This window comes from Lepidochelys kempii, chromosome 1 (assembly GCF_965140285.1).
Source record: "Lepidochelys kempii isolate rLepKem1 chromosome 1, rLepKem1.hap1, whole genome shotgun sequence".
NCBI lineage: Eukaryota > Metazoa > Chordata > Testudines > Cheloniidae > Lepidochelys > Lepidochelys kempii.
The window spans coordinates 97564896-97588209 of NC_136380.1; the positions used below are offsets into that span (position 1 = coordinate 97564896).

Consider the following 23314-nt stretch of genomic DNA (forward strand, 5'->3'; position numbering starts at 1 on the left):
ATCCCCCATCCCAAACACCTTCCCACCCGCACCCACCAGACCCCCCTTCCCTTCCTCATCCCCCATCCCAAACACCTTCCCACCCCCACCCACCAGACCCCCCTTCACTTCCTCATCCCCCATCCCAAACACCTTCCCACCCCCACCCACCAGACCCCCCTTCGCTTCCTCATCCCCCATCCCAAACACCTTCCCACCCGCACCCACCAGACCCCCCTTCGCTTCCTCATCCCCCATCCCAAACACCTTCCCACCCCCACCCACCAGACCCCCCTTCGCTTCCTCATCCCCCATCCCAAACACCTTCCCACCCCCACCCACCAGACCCCCCTTCCCTTCCTCATCCCCCATCCCAAACACCTTCCCACCCGCACCCACCAGACCCCCCTTCCCTTCCTCATCCCCCATCCCAAACACCTTCCCACCCCCACCCACCAGACCCCCCTTCGCTTCCTCATCCCCCATCCCAAACACCTTCCCACCCGCACCCACCAGACCCCCCTTCGCTTCCTCATCCCCCATCCCAAACACCTTCCCACCCCCACCCACCAGACCCCCCTTCGCTTCCTCATCCCCCATCCCAAACACCTTCCCACCCCCACCCACCAGACCCCCCTTCCCTTCCTCATCCCCCATCCCAAACACCTTCCCACCCGCACCCACCAGACCCCCCTTCCCTTCCTCATCCCCCATCCCAAACACCTTCCCACCCCCCCACCTGACCCCTCTTCACTTCCTCATCCCCCATCCCAAACACCTTCCCACCCGCACCCACCAGACCCCCCTTCCCTTCCTCATCCCCCATCCCAAACACCTTCCCACCCGCACCCACCAGACCCCCCTTCCCTTCCTCATCCCCCATCCCAAACACCTTCCCACCCGCACCCACCAGACCCCCCTTCCCTTCCTCATTCCCCCATCCCAAACACCTTCCCACCCCCCCAGGCCCCCCTTCACTTCCTCATTCCCCCATCCCAAACACCTTCCCACCTGCACCCACCAGACCCCCCTTCCCTTCCTCATCCCCCATCCCAAACACCTTCCCACCCGCACCCACCAGACCCCCCTTCACTTCCTCATCCCCCATCCCAAACACCTTCCCACCCCCACCCACCAGACCCCCCTTCGCTTCCTCATCCCCCATCCCAAACACCTTCCCACCCCCACCCACCAGACCCCCCTTCGCTTCCTCATCCTCCATCCCAAACACCTTCCCACCCCCACCCACCAGACCCCCCTTCCCTTCCTCATCCCCCATCCCAAACACCTTCCCACCCGCACCCACCAGACCCCCCTTCCCTTCCTCATCCCCCATCCCAAACACCTTCCCACCCCCACCCACCAGACCCCCCTTCCCTTCCTCATCCCCCATCCCAAACACCTTCCCACCCCCACCCACCAGACCCCCCTTCCCTTCCTCATCCCCCATCCCAAACACCTTCCCACCCGCACCCACCAGACCCCCCTTCCCTTCCTCATCCCCCATCCCAAACACCTTCCCACCCCCACCCACCAGACCCCCCTTCCCTTCCTCATCCCCCATCCCAAACACCTTCCCACCCCCACCCACCAGACCCCCCTTCGCTTCCTCATCCCCCATCCCAAACACCTTCCCACCCCCACCCACCAGACCCCCCTTCCCTTCCTCATCCCCCATCCCAAACACCTTCCCACCCGCACCCACCAGACCCCCCTTCACTTCCTCATCCCCCATCCCAAACACCTTCCCACCCCCACCCACCTGACCCCCCCTTCACTTCCTCATCCCCCATCCCAAACACCTTCCCACCCCCACCCACCAGACCCCCCTTCACTTCCTCATCCCCCATCCCAAACACCTTCCCACCCCCCCACCTGACCCCCCTTCACTTCCTCATCCCCCATCCCAAACACCTTCCCACCCGCACCCACCAGACCCCCCTTCCCTTCCTCATCCTCCATCCCAAACACCTTCCCACCCCCACCCACCAGACCCCCCTTCCCTTCCTCATCCCCCATCCCAAACACCTTCCTACCCCCACCCACCTGACCCCCCCTTCACTTCCTCATCCCCCATCCCAAACACCTTCCCACCCGCACCCACCAGACCCCTCTTCACTTCCTCATTCCCCCATCCCAAACACCTTCCCATCCGCACCCACCAGACCCCCCTTCAATTCCTCATTCCCCCATCCCAAACACCTTCCCACCCCCCCAGGCCCCCCTTCACTTCCTCATTCCCCCATCCCAAACACCTTCCCACCCGCACCCACCAGACCCCCCTTCACTTCCTCATTCCCCCATCCCAAACACCTTCCCACCCGCACCCACCAGACCCCCCTTCACTTCCTCATTCCCCCATCCCAAACACCTTTCCACCCCCACAGCTTCACCCCCCTTCACTTCCTCATCCCCCTTCCCAAACACCTTCCCATCCCCACCCACCTGACCCCTACCCTTGTTCACACCGCCTCACTCCCTCATCCGTACACACTGCACCGCCTCACTCCCCTCGTCCCCAAACACCTCACCACCTCACTCACCCATCCGTAACCACCTCACCCCCCTCGTCCCCAAACACCTCACCACCTCACTCACCCATCCGTAATCACCTCACCCCCATACTCCTTATCCTCCCATCTTCAAACACCTCCTCATCCCCATACCCCTCACTGCCTCACTCTTCCATCCCCAAACACCTCACCCCATCCTCACCACTCTATCCCCAAACACTTTATCCCCCCCACACCATCCTTCCTCACCCCCGAAACACCTTGCACCCCTGCATACACAACCCCTCCCATATACACCTCAGCTTCTCATTCTTCCAGTCATTTCCAAACACAATCCATATCACCCCCTCCCCAGACACCCCTACACAACTCATATCGTATACACACCCCACTGTACACCCTCCTCATCCTCACAGTCACCCCTGTATCCTATACACATTCCACATAGCATTCACCCCACAAACACATCCTACATTTCTTCCCCTCCAGCCATTTCCTATGAACATCAACCCCTTCCAGTACACCTCACCCACTAGTCATACGTTTCACATCTCCCATTTCCAATATACACCCTTGTATAATTCATCCCCATATATGACATATACAACCAAAATCTACTCCCATACACATAAAATGCACATCTACTGCCATACAGAAGGACAGAGAGAGCACATGCGTGCACACACGAGATTAGGGTCTTGTTTTTATTCAAAGTTGCACAGGTTTAATTAAAGGTGTGATTTTTTTTAAACCAATTCGGGTAAACCAGATAGTTTATGTAAGTGCTTCATTTGTTCAATCAATATTAAACCAAGTTTAGGAGTGTTCACACAGGGTTTTGAACTGGTTTAAATAAGGCCTGGTCTAGGCTACAAACTTAGACTGACGTAAGTTGCCCTGCGTTGACCTATTCCTGCATGTATCTACACTCAAATTTGTCTTCAGCCAACTCCAGCGATGCAGTAAAACCACCTCCCCAAATGGTATAGAGCAGGGGTGGGCAAACTTTTTGGCCCGAGGGCCACATCTGGGAATAGAAATTGTATGGCAGGCCATGAATGCTCACAAAATTGGGGTTGGAGTGTGTGTGTGTGGGGGGGGGGTGAGGGCTCTCGTTGGGGGTGTGGGCTCTGGGGTGGGGCTGGGGATGAAGGGGTTTGAGGTACAGGAGGGTGCTCTGGGCTGGGATCAAGGGGAGCACAATAGATCCAGTACTGCGCTGCAGTCCTGACACTTCTACAAGGAATTGCATGCCATACTATGTGGAGATCCCACTAGCACCCAGCAGACCACTGTGGATACCTTTGAGGAACCTGAGACAGAGACCTCTGCAGTGAACACCAAGGAGGAGTAGGAGGGAAGATGCAGTGGGTGACTCCAGCCATGCCACGAGCTGGGACCTGTTTGAGACCGTGCCACAATCTAACCAGTCCCACCAGGTAAAATGCAGATGAGCCTGATCAAGGGGAAGGGAACTTGCGTAAGTGTGTAAGGCAAAATGCATACACGTTTAAATTTAAAGATGACACTCAGTCTATCCCCAAGTTAACAAGAGAAAGATATCGACTTTTCATTGTTTTATTTGTAGGAGAAGAGGTAGGGGTATAACAAACAGAGCAGAGTTGCATCTGATTTTCATTCCCCTGTTGGTTAGGCTGGGGAGGGAGGGATGTAGAGCACTTCATGTGCATAGGGATGTTCCTTTTATCCACCAGAGACATCTTGATGAAACTTTCATGGAGATACTCCACAATCTTCTCCGGAAGATTTCTAGAGATGGCTGCCTTATTTCTTCTTCCACGATAGGGCACTTTCTTATGCCACTCTGTGATGAGTTTGGCTAGCACCATTGCAGTAAACAGGCTAATGGCATACAGGCCTGGGCGGGTTCAGAACGTCAGCAACTGTGCTCTCTGTGCCTTTGTTACCCTGAGGAGTGAGATATCGGCTAAGATCACCAGAACCTGTGGAAAATAGTGCCAATATTCAGTGCCATTGCTCTATACTCATACCCATGGAATAGGGACTGAAATTTTATAGCTTCGTGGAACAGAAAATCCTTCCCACCTTGCCCTTGGTGGGCTGTATTCATCATAGCTGAGGCTGGAGAGCAGTGCTATGCAGAGGTGTTCTAAAGCTGAAGTGTTAATAAGCATTTCTTATTAAAAGTGTTTTTGGGAATAACGGAAGGGAGTTTTGAAATTTATCTTTCCCTTGTGATTGTAAATCCTGGAGTACATGTGTCTGTTTTTATCAGCAGCTTCTGGCAGGGCGGCCTTAAGGGGAGCCCTCTCCCCATCTGCAGAATTCCTGACCCTGATGAGGAGGAGAAAGATGAAAGAGGACATGTTCTGCAAGATCCTGCAAGCCAGTGCTGCAACAGACTGTGAACAAAGGGCTCGGAGGGCCAATATTACTGATACCATGGAAAAAAGACAGAGAAGACAGACCCAGAAGTCCCACCAGGACATAATGAGTCTTCTCAGGCTGCAAACCCAAATGCTGCAGACTGTGATGGACCCGCAGGTTTAAAAATCTTGGACTCTCCACCTATTTCAGTCCTTGAAGAACTCCGTGGTCGCTGCCCCCATGCTCCAACATACCATGTGGCATTATATGGCACATTGTTACCCTTGCTACTCGAAGCTGGGGACAGCAAGGAAAACCACAGCTTCACATACACTGACCTGCAAGGACTACGGTTCATGTATGTGTAGCCACAACTGTCTACATTTGTGCACTGAAGTGGATATACATGTTTACTTCCTTTTTAATAGTAAATTTTCAGCCCAATAAGTTATGTTAAAAATGTGGATAGCATCACCTGTGGGGTTTTTTGCACACTGATTTTCTATGCTGTTCCCCCACCCCCCCATTCAATAAAGTTCTAATTTTGGATTATCAAATCATCTTTCTTGCATCACAACAAATATTGTAGAATGCATAGTGATACGCAAAGCAAACTACTTATAAATACGCACCAAACACCACATAATTCATAGCTTCAGGAAAACACCCAGTCATATTTATAAATGTACAGTAAGCACTATACAGTTCTTAGCAACATCCAGAGCTCCAGGCACAGAGAACACTGTCCACCAGAGAACACTACTGTGGCTGGCCATTAAAATGCTCTGTCAAAGCCTCCCTCAATTGCATAGCTCTATGTTGAGCTCTTGTAATAGTTCTTGTGTTTGGCTATTCAGAGTCAGCAGACAGCCATTCCACCTTCAGCCTATATTTGGCATCAGCTTTTTCCCTTTGCCTCACAGATATGCAGGACAAAACAGGAAGCTATAACCATTGGGATATTTTTCTTACTGAGAATCAATCTAGTGACTAAAGCAAGCACTGCCAGCATCTCTTCAATCTGCCAATAGCACGTTCAACAGTCATTCTGCACCTGCTGAGCTGTTAGCTGCACCTTGCCGTGGCCAAAGAATAGCTTCATGAGCCAAGGGAGCAAAGTGCAGGCTGTCCCCCCTAGAAACAGTATCGGCATTTCAGTATAGCCAATGGTAATTCTTTGGTCAGGAAAGCCAGCAGGTTTCTGAACAGTCCCGTGTTCTTAAAGATATGAGTTCTTAAAGACTGAGATTTTCATATTAGTGAAGCATCCCCAGAGATCTGCCAACAGTTGTATAACCATGGAAAAATAACCCTTTCTGTTGATGTACTCTGTGGCAAGGTGGGTTGTTGTCAAAATAGGGATATGTATGTCTCTATCATCCTACCAGTTCAGGAACCCCACTGTTGCACATTGTTGAGTGTCACTGTCCTTTGCAGCAGGATACAATTAACGGACCTACACACTTGTAGGTCCTCATTGTGGATTTTCCAAATCCAAAATTATTTCCCACCCACCAATTGCAATCTTGTATTGCAAGCTTCCAGAGTGCAATCACCACTTGCTTCTCCACTGGCAATGTAGCTCTCATTCTGGTGTCCATGTGCTGGAGGGTTGCTGCAAGCTTGGCACACTGATCCAGGAATGTGGCCTTCTGCATCCAAAAGTTCTGCAGCCATTGCTGATTGCCCCACCAGCATTACGATGCAATATCAGCAGTCAGCTTTTGTTTCTCAGATCCACAACCAGTGTTCCATGAAGGCCACCAACAACCTTGAATTATTTTCGTTATGCCCCTCAGCAAACTGTCCTCAAAGAAATCCTCATGTCCCCAGTTGTTGCGGGTCCTGAGGGTACAGGAAATCCAGGAGAACCTTGCATCCTGTATTTTCAATGTTCATGAGAATAGCGTGTAACCCATGTGCCTAATAGGGAGATACCTCTTTAAGAGGCCCATGTGGAGGTAGAAGAGAATTGTGTCTGGGGACTTCATTGTTTCTAGCCCTCCACATCCAGAAGCATCTGGATTTTGCGTGTGGTTGTGGTAGTTTGGGGTATGCTCCAATAGGTTCCCTGTTGCTGGGGTCAGACTCCATGAGGACAAGAAGTCAGGGTAGCTGCTTTACAAAAGGCCATGTGCCCTGTGTGAGTTGGGAGAAGCTGAGCCCAGGAGCAGAAAGCAAGCTGTTTCCTCTAACCCTGAAGCATTTTGCAGCAGGTTAGTGATATTGTTAACCCTCTAACATGTAAGCATGGGTAATGTTAATTACACAAAGGAGAAATTGGGAGGGAAAAATAATTTCTTCTATTTTAACTGTATACTTTGAATGTTTTTTTTATTTTAGCCAAACTGTTTTAGTTAAATTATCTCAACTAGTATGACTCACCAACTTTTCTTTAAATGTAGTAATCGAGAACGAGTCATTTATATTTTGCTATTCTCAGTTTTGTATTTTCTTGCAACAGGTTGGTTTGTTTTTTTAAAATCTGTACACTTAACTGAGTGGTTGGTTAATCAGTTAGCTGGCTGGCTAACAGTGATTTTAACAGAGGAAGAGTCCGCATGGATCCCATGAAGATTCCTATAAGCAAATGGAGGGAAGATGATGTTTTAGACTCAGCAAACTGTATAGATTGGTGATCAAAGACTCTGAGACTCAGGTGAACTCAACCTAAGCTTTTCGGAGCTCTTCTTCTTCTCACTGTGTTTCTGTGGGGACTGAACTGTTGATTTTAATTTGTTTTCTTTATTTATGTAGAACTGTGAAAATAATCTATGTGGATTATAAAATAGCCATGTTATGTTGTAAAAATTAAATTGTTGTTATTTGTTTTTTTATCGTAAGTTTTTATAAAGTTGTTAGTTAATTAAATTCATTTCTTTAGTTTCTTTCGGGATATGAATGTGGGGAGGTTAGCCCTGTGCGATCCTTGATGAAAATCCTTAGAGATTGAATTCTGGGTCTCCAGCTACTTTTCTATGGGAATTGGGGTTTTTTTAGGCACTGGAGAAGGGCAATGAAGTGAACTCTAGTCCACCCAAAGGTTACAAACGCACAGCTCTGTGGACTCCATACTTCTGTCAGAGATGGCAGAGACCAAGGAGTGCCATGCAGGTTTGTGGGATTATTTTAAAGAGTACTTACTACAACTCCTGAGGAAGCTCGTAGAAGGAAGGTAATATGGATGGGGAGTGTTCAGCTGTTGTGACCTGCACTGGATGTGCCATGTTTGTCTTTCTTCCGCAGGACAGAAGCGACTTTGTCTGTACAAAGTGCAAGCTGGTCTTCATATTGGAAGAGAAGGTTCAAGGTCTGGAGCAACAGGTATCGACCCTGCGTTGCATAAGAGAAACTGAAGATTTCCTGGACAGACGTCAGGATATGCTTCTACGGACACAACGTTCTGCAGATTCAGAGCAGGCTGCACTGCGGGGACAGGAGGATGGTGAAGAAATTTGGTAGCATGTGACCTCCAGAAGAAGAAAGGGAAGCATCCATGTACCAGCAATGCAGATACAGATAAGTAACCGTTTTCATGTTCTCTCCACAGGTATTAATGCGGAGAGTGGACTAGATGATACATCTGAGGGAGGGGAACAGAAGGAGACTCCGCCGATTGGAAGGCATGAGATGCACTGTCCTAGGGTTGGGGGTTCCACGACCACCGTCCCAAGAGAAGGAGGCGGGTGGTGGTGGTCGGAGACTCTCTCCTCAGGGGGACTGAGTAATCTACCTGCCGCCCTGACCGGAAAAACCGAGAAGTCTGCTGCTTGCCAGGAGCTAGGATTCACGATGTGACGGAGAGACTGCCGAGACTCATCAAGCCCTCAGATCGCTACCCCTTCCTGCTTCTCCACGTGGGCACCAATGATACTGCCAAGAATGACCTTGAGTGGATCACTGCAGAGTACGTGGCTCTGGGAAGAAGGATAAAGGAGTTTGAGGTGCAAGTGGTGTTCTCGTCCACCCTCCCCGTGGAAGAAAAAGGCCTGGGTAGAGACCGTTGAATCATGGAAGTCAACGAATGGCTACGCAGGTGGTGTTGGAGAGAAGGCTTTGGATTCTTTGACCATGGGGTGGTGCTCCAAGAAGGAGGAGTGCTAGGCAGAGACGGTCTCCACCTAACAAAGAGAGGGAAGAGCATTTTCGCAAGCAGGCTGGCTAACCTAGTGAGGAGGGCTTTAAACTAGATTCACTAGGGGAAGGAGACCAAAGCCCTGAGGTAAGTGGGAAGTGGGATACTGGGAGGAAGCACGAGCAGGAGCGCGCAAGAGGGCTAATGGCATTTTGGGATGTATAATAGGGGCATTGCCATCAGACTGAGGGATGTGATCGTTTCCCTCTATTCGACATTGGTGAGGCCTCATCTGGAGTACTGTGTCCAGTTTTGGGCCCCACACTACAAGAAGGATGTGGAAAAATTGGAAAGAGTCCAGCGGAGGGCAACAAAAATGATTAGGGGACTGGAACACATGACTTATGAGGAGAGGCTGAGGGAACTGGGATTGTTTAGTCTGTGGAAGAGAAGAATGAGGGAGGATTTGATAGCTGCTTTCAACTACCTGAAAGGGGGTTCCGAAGAGGATGGATCTAGACTATTCTCAGTGATAGCAGATGACAGAACAAGGAGTAATGGTCTCAAGTTACAGTGGGGGAGGTTTAGGTTGGATATTAGGAAAAACTTTTTCACTAGGAGGGTGGTGAAACACTGAAATGCGTTACTAGGGAGGTGGTGGAATCTCCTTCCTTAGAAGTTTTTAAGGTCAGGCTTGGCAAAGCCCTGGCTGGGATGATTTAGTTGGGGATTGGTCCTGCTTTGAGCAGGGGGTTGGACTAGATGACCTCCTGAGATCCCTTCCAACCCTGATATTCTATGATTCTATGAAAAATTATGGATATGGATGACATTATGGGATGGAGAAAGTTGCATGCTGGAACTTGACCCCTAGCTCCCAGAGATCCCTGGACAAAGCAGTACTATCCCACAAAACACTGCAAAAATATCCCAGAAGGCACTGTGTAGGATGGCAGCAGCTGGCATACTGGGACACCTATCAGCGATGCGTGCACTTTACATCTACACAAGCGCTCCTGGTGAATATGCTCATTGCCAATGCAAGCAGCATGTACGCATACATAAGCAGCAGGTGAAGCTTCCCTTTGGGGAGGCCAGCCCCGAGGCCCTGCCCCTGCTTGCTGCTCTCAGCCACCTCCCACCGCCCCGGCTGGGGCTGAGAGTTCGATTGGGGACCCAGCTGGCATGCCAGCGGAGCTCTTGGCCCTGGCCGGAGCTCCGAGCCTGGAGCCCCTCCTCCCCAGCCAGAGGCTGCAGCGGTGGGGCTCTGGGCTCCCCTGTTCCACCCCTTCTGTCCATGGTCCTGGCCCCCACTCCACCTCTTTCCCCCAAGGCTCCACCCCCACTCCTTTCCACACACCCCCACTGCAGCCCCGAGACCAGAAAAGCTCTGTGCCCCTGCCACAGCCCTGCAACCCGTGGCTGTGGTGGGGGGAGGGGCCTTTTCTGGGGGCCCCTAACTGGCTGAGATAATGCACCACTCTTAGAGTGACCAGATAGCAAGTGTGAAAAATTGGGACAGGGCGTGGGGGGTAATTGGCACCTATATAAGAAAAAGCCCTAAATATCGGGACTGTCACTATAAAATCAGGACATCTGGTCACGTTAGCCACTCTCCCGCAGCCCCGAGGCATGAGGTCTGAGGAGGCTTAGCCTCCTCCAGCCTCCATTACACACCGTCCGTGCCTGCACATGCATGAGTGATATACAAACTTTGGTGCCTGTATACTGACATAACGTGCAACGGTCAATGTTTGTAGTATAGACATGGCCTAAATCTGTTTTAAATTTAAAGCAGTGCAACTTTGAACACAGGCACTAAAGGAGACATTAGAAGTAGCTATGGGACCTTTCCAGGGTGCGCTTTCTTACACATGTTCAGAAAGTGGGGGGAGTTAGCTGCTGAAAGGAAACTGTGGGGAACTCAATCAGAACTGGGGGGAAAGTCTGTGCTATTCTGTCACTGAGATCAGTGGAAGCAACAACAACGTGACACTGGGCACTACATTTCTAAAAGGACTCATTTTAAATTTTAGTTCCTAAACAAATTAACAGATTTCCTTATAAGTACTCTGAACATTGATACTTGCACCCAAAGAGTAGTTTTGGAAGAATATAATGTATTTTTTAATCCACAACAAAGAGGTTGGGAACCTGCTTTAAGTGCAAAATTTAAACTGAACTGTAGCACTGACTGGTGCCTCCAATAATTTGTTTACATTGCAGTGGTACCCAAAGGCCCAATCCGGATCGGAGCCCCATGGTAGTGCGCGGCTGCTCATTCCAAAATACTTGCTTTAGGCTAAATGACCAATAAAACCCTGAGAGTTATTCACAACCCGCCCCGCTAGTCGGAGCCGAGCCAAGCCAACGTGAGGCAGGCGGCAGGGTGACTCGGGAGAGGAGGCGGAGAGACGAGTCTAGCTGGGCCTGGCTGGAGAGGTTCCTGCACCGGGCTCCCTCCATCAGCGAAGCCAGGGGCTCTGCGAAGCCCGATCTCGCCCTCCCCAATGTGGGGCCCCAGCAGAGCCGAGGCTGGAGAAGCCCCGCTGGCTGCGATGGACGCCCGGCGGGCCCGAGAGCTCCCAAACCAGCCCAGCGGGGGCGCCACTTGCGGGCCCGGCCCGAAGGCTGGTTACAGCTGCGGGCAGACCCGTACTCGCGCGCAACAGGAGAGAGAAGACGGAGGGCGGCACCCCAGCCCCTGCCTCGCTGCTCTCACCTCGGGCGGCGGCCGCCACACAGCAGGGTCCCCGGGCAGCGCCTCCTCCGCCCGCCGGCTCCGCTGTAGCTGCAGCCCGGCAGCGCGACTCCGGCTGCGCCAGGAGAGGGGAGCGGGCCGCGGGGGTGACAGCGCTGCTGCTGCTGCCTGCCCGCCCGCCTCCAGCGGCTCCAGAGCACCGCCTGCCCGCCGCCTCCGCGGCGGCTCCTGCTCCATGTCATAGAGGGGCTGGCAGCTCCCCCTCCTCCCCGCTCCCGTCTTCCTTCCCGCCTATCCCCAGGCTCTCAGGCGCAGACACGCCTCCGCTCTCAGATGCCGGGAGAATGCGGAGATGGGTCAGGGAGGGCAGAGGAGGCGGCAGCGGGAGCAAGCCCGCCCCGGGAGCGGGGCAGCGGGACCGCAGGCTGAATATCAAGGAGCGAAGACGTTGTGGCTCAGCCAGCCGCGACCTCCCGCACGACTCCACCACCTTTCAGTCTCCAGCGCCCTCAGTGCCCCAGCTCACTTCGTAGGGTGAGGGTTGTGGCACCCCCGTTAAGGCTACGGCAGAGATTCCTCGCCAAGCCGCTAATTTTCAGCGCGCCTTCGCGGTCTCACAGAGTCGTGTTTGGTTTCTGGAACTTAGCCCAAAGCGGACTGCTGATTTTCCTCAAACTCGGGGTGGGGGAAGGGGACAGATCAAGGTTTTATGAATTAGGAGACACTGTTAAAAAAAGCTGTAGTTTAAGATATTTTTCTTGACACTCAACAAATGACTACAAATGCTTAATGGCATGGAGAGTACACTTACAGAGTTTGTGGGTGATTTCAAGCTGGGGAGGGTTGCAGCTGCTTTGGAATCCAGAATGATCTGCATGGGTGGTGGGTATAAGAGGCTAGGGGAGGCTAAGCCTCCATTTTGGAGGTGTGCCTGTGCAACCTTAAATTGGCCCTTGTTCAGCAGTGCCCCAATTGCCCCCTTAACCGCCAAGCCTATGGTGGCTGAAATTTACAAGTCCTTTATGTCCTTTTACAACTGGTTCACTCTGACCCATAGGATTCCTTCTAACACTATTAAAGGACAAAAAGGGGAGGGAGAAAAAAGGTTGCCCACGCCTCTACCCTCTTTGAGTAATGTCTCACTACGTACATACTCATGCTGGTCTTTTGTATTATAAGATTCAGGACAGACCAAGGCAAATTAGATCATTCTGTTGAGATGGGAGTCAATAGTAGATGACTTTTAGCTCCTTTAATAATGAATGGATATTTGTATCTCTGCTATAATTCCACAATCCTTATTCTTAAAAGATGCTTTGTTACCTGAATAGTAAAGATTTTCCTTGCTGGTGGTAAAATGAGTAGTTAATCAGTAGCTGTTTCTAACACAAAATTTGAGGAAAGGCACTAAAGAGCCCAGACTCTCAAGGATATTTAGGTGCTTAACTCCCACTGAAATCAACAAGGATTTTATTTAAGGAACTGGGCCTACCAGCGCCAAAAGATGTTTATTAGATGTGTAACTAAGCACCTCTTTCAATAGTTTGGTGATTGGTCTTCTACATCAGTTGAGTTCAACACACCTTTGAATTTATTTTGACCCAAAGGAAGGCGCACACAGAGATTTTTGTCTGAGCTGTCTGACCAATTTAGTTCATATTAAATTAACTTAAGCCATAGAAGCTGCTGTATTCTCAAGAAAGCAAAGCAGGGAGTCTCAACTGATTTAGTAGATTTTGTTTAGCTATTACATCATCAAGGGAATAAGTAAAAGTGGAGTTCATGTCTTACAGTCCTTAAACTCTGTATTGTATTTATGCCAAACTGCATATCTACTGTAAATATTCAAATGCTTTGAGTTCAATTTCACTCTTTGGTCCTGGTGTTACCATAAATTATAGACACCAATTAATTAGCCTACAGTAGTGCTTCTAATTTAACAAAAGGGTAACAAGGTTATGGCCCGCCCTAAAGGAACTGCCAGGGTGTTACCAGGGGGCTTGTCTCCAACCTGCAGAGGGCTCCCCAGAGCAAGCTAGTCTTGCTAACCCCTGAAAGGACACCGGTACAGCTGTGTTCCCTCTAAGCTGCCTGGTCACCCAGTAGCAATTCAAGTGCTGTGCACTTGATTAGCAGAGCCGCACACATCCAGCAGCGTGTATTCAGTTTCCCCTTCCCTCGCTGCTTTGCAGCCACGTTGCCCCAGCAGTTGTTCCCGGGACCCTCCTGCTGGCTGTGCAGAGTGTGTGCGGGAAAAGGGGTGCTGATGTCAGGGTGTCCCACTCCCCCCACCCCTGTACCCTATCTCCACAGAGCAGGGGAGAGGAGACAGGACTCAGGACTCAGAGCAGAAGAGAGCCGCTGCCGTCTGAGGTCTGATTGAGCCTTCCAGGCGGTGAGTGAGTGCCTTAGAGACAGCGCATAGTGTCTGAGACTTCCCCAGAAGCCAGCTCGCACACGTGCGCGCTCTCTCTCTCACTCACACACACACACTGTCTCCCCATCCACCCTGCCTTTGTACCCCAGCTCTGCAGAGTGGGGGAGGGGAGACAGGGCTCAGGAGCAGGAGAGGTTTCAATGAGTGCCTTAAAGGGACAGTGCTCGGCCTGTCTCAGAAAATTCCCCAACAGCCAGCACACACACAATCTGTGTGTCACACACAATCTTTCACACTCACCTTCCAGCACATACTTGTATTATGGCTGTTGGTACTACTTGGTACTTCCTGCAATGCACATATATTCTCTGTAATTTTCTTCTTTCAAAGTGTGTTATTTTAGTTTGACTGATCTATGCATTTCATAATTTTTATTTTTTTTACACTTAAATTTAATTCTTTGAAGAGTGAGTTCTAAAATGCCTAACCTGTCTTGGCTGGAGTAATTATACCTATGGTAACTTAAAAAAAATTATATCTAGGCTTTTTGTTTCTACTGGTGGCACACATCCACTCATACTTCAGTGCACATAAAATTTATTCTGTGCAAGGATGGAAAAAATTAGAGGGAACATTGGGACACAGCCTTCTGCTCAAGGACTGACACACACACAAGCAGAAAGTCTTCAAAAACATAAGCATTATTTATTTTAAAAAAATAAGTAATCACAGTATTTTTAATAAAAGCAAGAAAGAATACATAAAACATAATAAAATACAATAGAATTATATCTAGGAATGAGGTGGGGCAGCAAAATAAAAGACATGGAATATGTAGATCATGTAACAGTTACAATGTAATAGATGTGTATATATTGTGACAGGGTCGGGCCAGATGGCTACAGGAGATTAACAGAGGCAGATATATTAGCCCCAGGTTAAGTAGGTCCTTTTTCCCTGGGTAAGGTAACAGGGAAGGTTTCAGAACAATCAGGAACCTTCTGGAGACAATTAAGACAGACAGGCTGATTAGAACACCTGCAGCCAATCAAGAAGCTGCTAGAATCAATTAAGGCAGGCTAATCAGGGCACCTGGGCTTAAAAAGAAGCTCACTTCAGTTTGTGGTGTGTGTGTGAGGAGCTGGGAGCAAGAGGCATTAGGAGCTGAGAGTGAGAATGTGTACTGTTGGAGGACTGAGGAGTACAAGCATTATCAGACACCAGGAGGAAGGTCCTATGGTTAGGATAAAGAAGGTGTTGGGAGGAAGCCATGGGGAAGTAGCTCAGGTAATTGTAGCTGTCACACAGCTGTTCCAGGAGGCACTTTAGACAGCTGTATTCCACAGGGCCCTGGGCTGGAACCCGGAGTAAAGGGCGGGCCCAGATTTGCCCCCTCCCCCAGCCCCCCAAACCTTCCAACTCCTGGTCAGACACAGGAGGAGTTGACCTGGACTGTGGGTTCACAAAAATGGCCAAACTGAGGGCTGCCGTGAAGCTCCAAGGTGAGCAAATCTGCCAATAAACGCAAGACCCACCAAGGTAGAGGAGGGACTTTGTCACAATATATACATGCGTGTATGAGGCTCTATATACACCAAGGCTCTAGCCTAAATGTTGCAATTCAATAACATGCTTAATACAATGTAATATACATTACCTTTATAAATCATTACAATATTATCGTTTTAGAGATAATTACTTACTTAATACTAACATTTAGTAGTTAATGGTTTAATATATTAACATTTAACATCCTGTGGGCCAGACTGGTTGCAGGATGGGTAGGGGAGATTTCACTCATAACACAGGCATCCAGCTTTATTTACAGACAGACCCACACACTCCTTAACAATAGATGGAAAAATCAGACTTACACTCGTACCCAAGTTCCCTCTGTTTCGTCTTAATGGTCCTTCTGATCTGTCAGTAGTGATGTTAAGGATAGTGATTGTCAAGGCCACGATTTTCCTAACTGCTGCTGCTGCTGCTTCTTCAGGCTGCGGGCGTAGTGTCATTTGCTGCTGGCTGTTGCTACTGGCAGGGACTGCTGATTGCGCTGCTATGAAAGCTGTTGTTGTGGTGACCTTTAGAGTTCTGCTGCTACTGCTGCTTTTTCAGGTAGCTGCTTTTTGGAATTTTCTGTTCTTCTCAGGTAGCTTTGGTTCTTCCACAAAGCCTCAAACCCAGTGCACTCAGCCTGGTAGCTGTTGACCTTATATGCTGGTAGCTCTCTCAAGGTCTGTTCATTACATAAGAATGGCCCTACTGGGTCAGACCAAAGGTCCATCTAGCCCAGTATCCAACAGTGGCCAGTGCCAGGTGCCCCACAGGCAATGAACAGAACAGGTAATCATCAAGTGATCCATCTCCTGTCGCTCATTCCCAGCCTCTGGCAAACAGAAGCTAGGGACACCATTCCTGCCCATCCTGGCTAATAGCCATTGATGAACCTATCCTCCATGAATTTATCTAGTTCTTTTTTGAACCCTGTTATGCTCTTGGCCTTCAAAACATTGTCTGGCAAGGAGTTCCACAGGTTGACTACGTTGTGTGAATAAATATTTCCTTTTGTTTTAAACCTGCTGCCTATTAATTTCATCTGGTGACCCCTAGTTCTTGAGTTATGAGAAGTAGTAAACAAGACTTCCTTATCTACTTTCTGTACACCAGTCATAATTTTATAGACGTCAATCATATCTCCCCTTAGCCGTCTCTTTTCCAAGCTGAAAAGTCCCAGTCTTATTAATCTCTTCTCATACAGAAGCCGTTCCATACCCCTAATAATTTTTGTTGCCCTTTTCTAACCTTTTCCAATTCCAATATATCTTTTTTGAGATGGGGCAACCACATCTTCAGGCAGTATTCAAGAAGTGGGAGTACCATGGATTTATATAGAGGCAATATGATATTTTCTGTCTATTATTTATCCCTTTTCTATTGACTCCCAACATTCTGTTCACTTTTTTGTCTGCCACGGCACATTGAGTGGATGTTTTCAGAGAATTATCCACAATGACTCCAAGATCTCTTTCTTGAGTGGTAACAGCTAATTTAGACTCCATTTTATATGTATAGTTGAGATTATGCTTTCTAGTGTGCATTACTTTGCATGCATCAACATTATATTTCATCTGCCACTTTGTTGCCCAGTCACCCAGTTTTGAGAGAGCCTTTTGTAGCTCTTCACAGTCTGCCAGGGTCTTAACTATCTTTAGTAATTTTGTATCATCTGCAAATTTTGCCACCTCACTGTTTACCCTTTTTTCCAGATCATTTATTAATATGTTGAATAGAACTATTCCCAGAACAGACCCCTGAGGGATACCACTATTTACCTCTCTCCATTCTGAAAACTGACTGTTTATACCTACCCTTTGTTTCCTATATTTTAACCAGTTACCAATCCATGAGAGCACCTTCCCTCTTATCCCGTGGCAGCTTACTTTGCGTAAGAGCCTTTGGTGAGGCACCTTGTCAAAGGCTTTCTGAAAATCTAAGTACACTATATCCACTGGATCCCCTTGGTCCACATGCTTGTTGACCCCCTCAAAGAATTCTAGTAGATTGGTGAGGCATGATTTCCCTTTACTAAAACCATGTTGACTCTTCCTCAACAAATTATGTTCATATATGTCTTACAATATTGTTCTTTATTATAGTTTCAACCAGTTTGCCCGGTACTGAAGTCAGGCTTACACGCCTTTAATTGCTGGGATCACCTCTGGAGACCTGTTTAAAAATTGGCATCACATTAGCTATCCTCCAGTCATCTGGTTCAGAAGCTGATTTAAATGATAGTTACAAACTACAATTAGTAGTTCTGTAATTTCACATCTGAGTTCCTTCAGAATTCTTGGGTGAATACCATCTGGGCCTGGTGATTTATTGCTGTTTAATTTATCAATTTGTTCCAAAACCTCCTCTAATGATAGCTCAATCTAGGACAGTTCCTCAGATCTGTCACCTAAAAATAATGGCTCAGGTTTGGGAATCTCCGTCACATCGTCAGCCGTGAAGACCGATGCAAAGAATTCATTTAGTTTCTCTGCAATGGCCTTATCGTCCTTGAGTGCTCCTTTAGCACCTCAATCGTCCAGTGGACCCACTGGTTGTTTAACGTAATTTATTAGCCTGGCTTAACCAATCAGTTTCCAGATATTAGTATGATTGCTATTTTTGTCTAGTTCCTCCCCATTATGTCATACTTATTTTTAGATAGCCATGCTCCTCCCCTGACACCATATTGGTCAGAGCTCCTTCCCCGATGCCCTCTTGGGAGAAATGCTGAGTCACTCCCCAATAGTTGCTGGAACTTTCCATACACTAATCCTGTGTCTTTCATAGAGGATTATTGCATCCGTCATTTTGGATTTCTACCTTTAAACTATCACTAATTACTATTTATCTAACGTCTTATTCTTAAAACTAACTGCTGTTTTATGCAAGTCAAAGTGTCCTGATACTGTCACCACCTTAATTGTATCAATGGGGAGGTGTGAAATTTTTACGATAATTAAACTCTCTTTGCAATTTTCCTCTATCAAAATGCTGCAAGGTTTTTCAAAACAGCTAAATGCAAAATCTCTCATTACACTGGATTGATGTGAATACCTCTAAACAGTCAGAGGAGAAATTACACTTCTCTCCCACAAGATGTGAAGAGGAGTATAGATGGGACTTAAGGTGATATCAATTAAAACCAAGATTTTAGGATAAAATAATGAAGACTTGACACTGTATGGTGATGTGTTCCTGGCAATAGATGTGGCACTTTTTTTTTTTTTTTTTGGCAGTGCTTTTCTAAAGAGCCTCACAATAGGATACCAGGCTTTTGAAAGCATGATCCCCTTTCCATTGATGGGGGCTCAGCTGCACAGGAATTTCCCTAAACCTGTACGGGGAGACTTTGGCAAATCAGTAAAGTGCCTGAAACCACTATGGCTTATTGCTAAAAGCAGCCAAGTCAGCAGGCTGTAAATTGGCCATTCAGCAGTCTCAGTTTAACCAAGGCAGAAGGGGGGGTGGGAGGGTTGGCTGCCACAGAGAGGGCAGCTTGACCCCTGTCCTTCCTGATAAGAATTGTGTTGAAGTTGCTGATACATGCATTTTAGAAGAGCAGGATGTGCCCCAGGAATGTCTATTGGGGCCTCAAGGCTGCAAACTCTGGAAAAACCCACACCTGGTTAATCAATAAGCAGAAGAAAGCCTCTTACTTTACCATTGAAACTGCTTCCTTGACAAGTTTTCTTTAGGGGACATGTCATTCTATTACTAATGTATAAATAAAGGGGGGAAAGTTTGAGGTGGGGGGACTCTTCAGGACTGGACTCTCCCTCTGGATGCACCTTGTGTTCCCCAGCGGCAGACAGGCTGCCGCTGTGCCACTCAAGAGCCACGCTCAGCTTTGGTAATTATCAAAGGTTGGGGGTGTTTTACAAACCTGTTGTGGACGTGTGTGTAAGTGCGTGAGACTAAGTAAAGTTTAGCTTTAAGTGAAAGCACTCTTGTGTTGTCTTGTTTGTGCCAGCCATCTATTGGTCAGATGGCTGTGTCTCCCCTGATTTATTTCCTGACACCACCTTGCAGAGTAAAAGTTACCAAGAGCTTTGGGTTGAAAGAACCCCAGGTAACAAACCCTCCTCCTCCTGAACTTCTCTGTACTCCCTAGTGGTCAGCTAGGTACATTAGAACCTCAGAGTTATGAACAACCTCCATTCCCAAGTTCATAACTCTGAAATGTTTGTAATTCTGAACAAAATGTTATTGCTGTTCTTTCAAAAGTTTACAACTGAACATTCACTTAATATAGCTTTGAAACTTTACTGTGCAGAAGAAGAGGGCTTCTTTTAATGATCTTAATTGACATGAAACAAGCACAGAAAACAGTTTCCTTAGCTTGTCAAATCTCTCTTTTTAGTAGTTTACATTTACCACAGTACTGAACTTTTTTTTATTTCTCTCTCTTTTGGTCTCTTCTGGTGCCCGATCACAACTGAAGTGCTACTGTACATGCAGCATTCCCAGTATAGATATTTTCCAACCCCACCCTCTGTAAATTCAAACAACCTCTCTAATTTCAGGACATTCAGGACTGTTCTGGTGATAGGTAAGCCCACTTAATGTCTTGGGGAAAGAGTGGGTGCAAGTAGCAATTTTACTGGTCAGCACAAGTAAAAATGGAACCACCAGGAAGTTGATACAATATCATCAACGGTCTCCAATTATCTTTGTACCCATGAGGGAACTCTTCCACTTGGCATCAATCAGAACTCAAACATGCAATGCATGTCTAGAGAGAGAAAGGGGCATGATAAACCTAGAGGGCCAAGTCTGCTTTCCATTACACTGGCACAGCTCCACTGATGAGTAGGATTTGGCCCTGGAAATGGAGAGCATTGACTACAGTGAGAGATCCAGCAAAATGCAGGAATGTTCCTTGAAGATGTGACCCAGGAACCTCTTTGTAACCAACGGGCAAGGGGCACTGAGGGGATGCATGAGTGTTACAGGGATCTCCTGACTCAGTATGTGCATTCTAGTTCACTAAAGAACGTGAGGTCTCATAAAAGCGTGTCTCACAGGTCATCAATATCATTGTGAAATGTATGTATGTATGTATACACTGAAAATGTTCTTAAAGTCTGTGTCACAGTTCAGGGCAACTGCTCCTGTATTTCCTCTTAGTGGTCCAGCAAGAGCACCCACACTCAGGCTTCCAGTTCTCCAGCTGTCGCCTTGCTGGGTGAAGACCCGCATGTGTCTCCTTTCAGACCAGGGTATTTCCAGGCTGCACAGTTCCCTGCCTTCACTGAGTTATTCCCAGCACAGACAGGGGGCCTAAGGACACCTACTTGCTTTCCTTTCAGAGTTGGCTAACAGGTGTAATTGTTCTGATTATAAGTACTATTCACCTCTTTCTATATAAGCCTTTGTTATTCTTAAGGTAAAAAATACAGGAAAAAACATTAACAAAAAAATCCATATGCATGCTAATAAGCTTACCAGAGTTCACCCCAATCCTAACATGGATTCTGGAAGAGCAGTCCTTGTGTCCACAAGGAATCCCCTTGGGGTGGTTCAAGTTAATCACAGCCTCAATTTAGACTTAGCACACTAACATGTTTAGTCCACCCTTCTATACAGTCCAGGGGGGGTCTTTGATCTGAAGTTTCCAGGAGCAAGTAGACAATGGGTTTTCCTTCCCAGGGCATAGCTTCAAAAGGGTGAATTTGAAGTGGGTCACTTGTTTTCTCCAGGTATTGCCCCCAAAATTCCTTTGAAGTTCCTAATATCTTCAGAGAAAGTATATACATACAATACCATAACACATACATAATTGCATTTTAATACAATGAACCCCAGCAATGTTAAACTTAATTCAGTAAAGTTTGTCCAGGAAGTTGTTAGTCTGTCACCGTCTGTGTGTATGGACTGGTCCCCAGCAAAGGTGAAAAACAGGTTCTTTCAGGTAAGAGATATCTATCCATCTATCTGTTTAGATGTAAACTGAATATTGTCTCATTAACATTTGACTTAAACTGGTGAGTGGTGACCCATTGTGAATGAAGAACTGGCAGGGAATTCAGAAAGAAAGAGGAAAATAGCAGGAGAGGACAACCATATCTCAGGACACACTTCAAAGGCTACTCTACTACTGTCAGCCTTAACTGAGGAGGTTGGAGGATAGTGAGTTAGCTTCATGAAAAAGATCTCAACCGGGCCTGGTTGAAAACACTGGAGACATCTTTAGGTGAGATAAACCTCTTTAGAAAGGACGTTCAACTGTTAGTGAGGAAGAATGTTAGAAACATGGGGTTGCATATAAAACAAAATCATAACATGCTCTCTAGAGTCTAAGCTATCACCAGAATCTGTTCTTTGATTAGAAACTTATTCTTATTTTCACTAAAATATATTTAAGTGCTGTGGTGTTAACTGAAGTGGTGATCCTCAGTTGACTCCTACAAGCTGGTGTGTACTATTCCTTTGTGAACAGCAGGCCCAGTAATTCGGAGAATGTTCAAGTGGATTGGGGGGCTGGACACTGCAGGGAATGTTCAGAAGACTCAGGGAGTGGTATGTGCCTATCACTACCTATACAGAGACAGCAAGCCCAGCGGGGCCTGGAAGGCAATGCTTGTGTTGCCTAGGGCTGCCAGGCATCCAGTTTTCGACTCTGGTCAGCACTGCTGACTGGGCCATTAAAAGTCCTGGTGGTTCGGTGGGGCTGGTAGGCTCCCTACCTGGCTCCCAGGAAGCTGCCGGCGCAGGGGCAGTCAAGGGGGCTTCACAACCCTGGATACTCCTTGGAAGCATTACAAAAGAAATTTCAGCAGCCCATGTGTACTGTGTCATTGACTACTATTTGTCCTTTGAGTGGATGTTACTAACACTGGCTCCTATTGTGCACTGCCACATGGTCATGTTTTTTGGCTAAAATTTGCTAAACAGAACTGTAACCTCCTGGACTCCCCTGTGCCCCTTTTTTCTTGTGAGCTCCTACCTTGTTACAGTTAACTCCCTGACCAACATGAAACCGTTACTGCCCTACTTTATCTGCCAGAGCTTCTCAAATACCATCTGTCTCCTTAATTTAAGCCACACAAATTCCTTCTCCCTTGTTGTTAAGCAGCACCTGAGGTTTCCAGGCAGATATGGTGAAAGACCCTAATGAATGAACACATTTCACTATGCTAGTTCAAAAGGGGGTATTTGAGCAGTTGAAATCAAGTAAGACTCAAATTTTGTTGATCTAAAATGCAGAGGTTAGTGTTAACATTTGGAACTTTTCATGTACTCAGTGCCTCATAATCAGTGTGCATCAAGTGTGAGGAGTCTAGCTCAGTGGGAATATAGAAAATTGATTCCTCATCTGTATCATATTTTATAAACAGCCAATATAAGTGATGGCAGCCTACTTTTCTCATCCACTCTAGTTTTCCTGCACCTATGTCAAGGTGGAACTGGAAGTATAAAGGGTTGGTGATAAAGGTGGTAGGTCTGTAGGGTGAGTTAGGAATTGTAGGGCCCAGGCCTCAGAAGGATTGGAACCATAGGCCGTGGTCTGCTCTGGAATCTGGGGCCAGAGAATTGCTAGGTCAAGTTTTGGAGCAGGATTAGAAAGACCTGGAAGCTTTGCTTGGAAGCACTGGCTTTCTGGGGTTACAGGTGAAGACTGATTATGGGCAGAAGCAAGATTGACAGTGGTATAGCTGTTTACGTTCAAGAAACCTTATAGGTACAAAAAGAAAAGTAGTACTTGTGGCACCTCAGAGACCAACAAATTTATTCGAGCATAAGCTTTTGTGAGCTACAGCTCA

General features: G+C 47.6%; 1 protein-coding gene across 2 annotated transcripts in view; it reads right to left on the reverse strand.

Annotated features, from left to right (window-relative positions):
• Nucleotides 1-11892, reverse strand: part of DZIP1 (DAZ interacting zinc finger protein 1) — an 86206-nt gene extending 74314 nt beyond the window's left edge. For both annotated transcript variants that reach the window (XM_078853380.1, XM_073347964.2), the window contains exon 1: nt 11639-11892. The gene's annotated coding sequence lies outside the window, so the exon portion shown is untranslated. The remainder of the gene's footprint in view (nt 1-11638) is intronic.
• Between the last annotated feature and the right edge of the window lie 11422 nt (nt 11893-23314).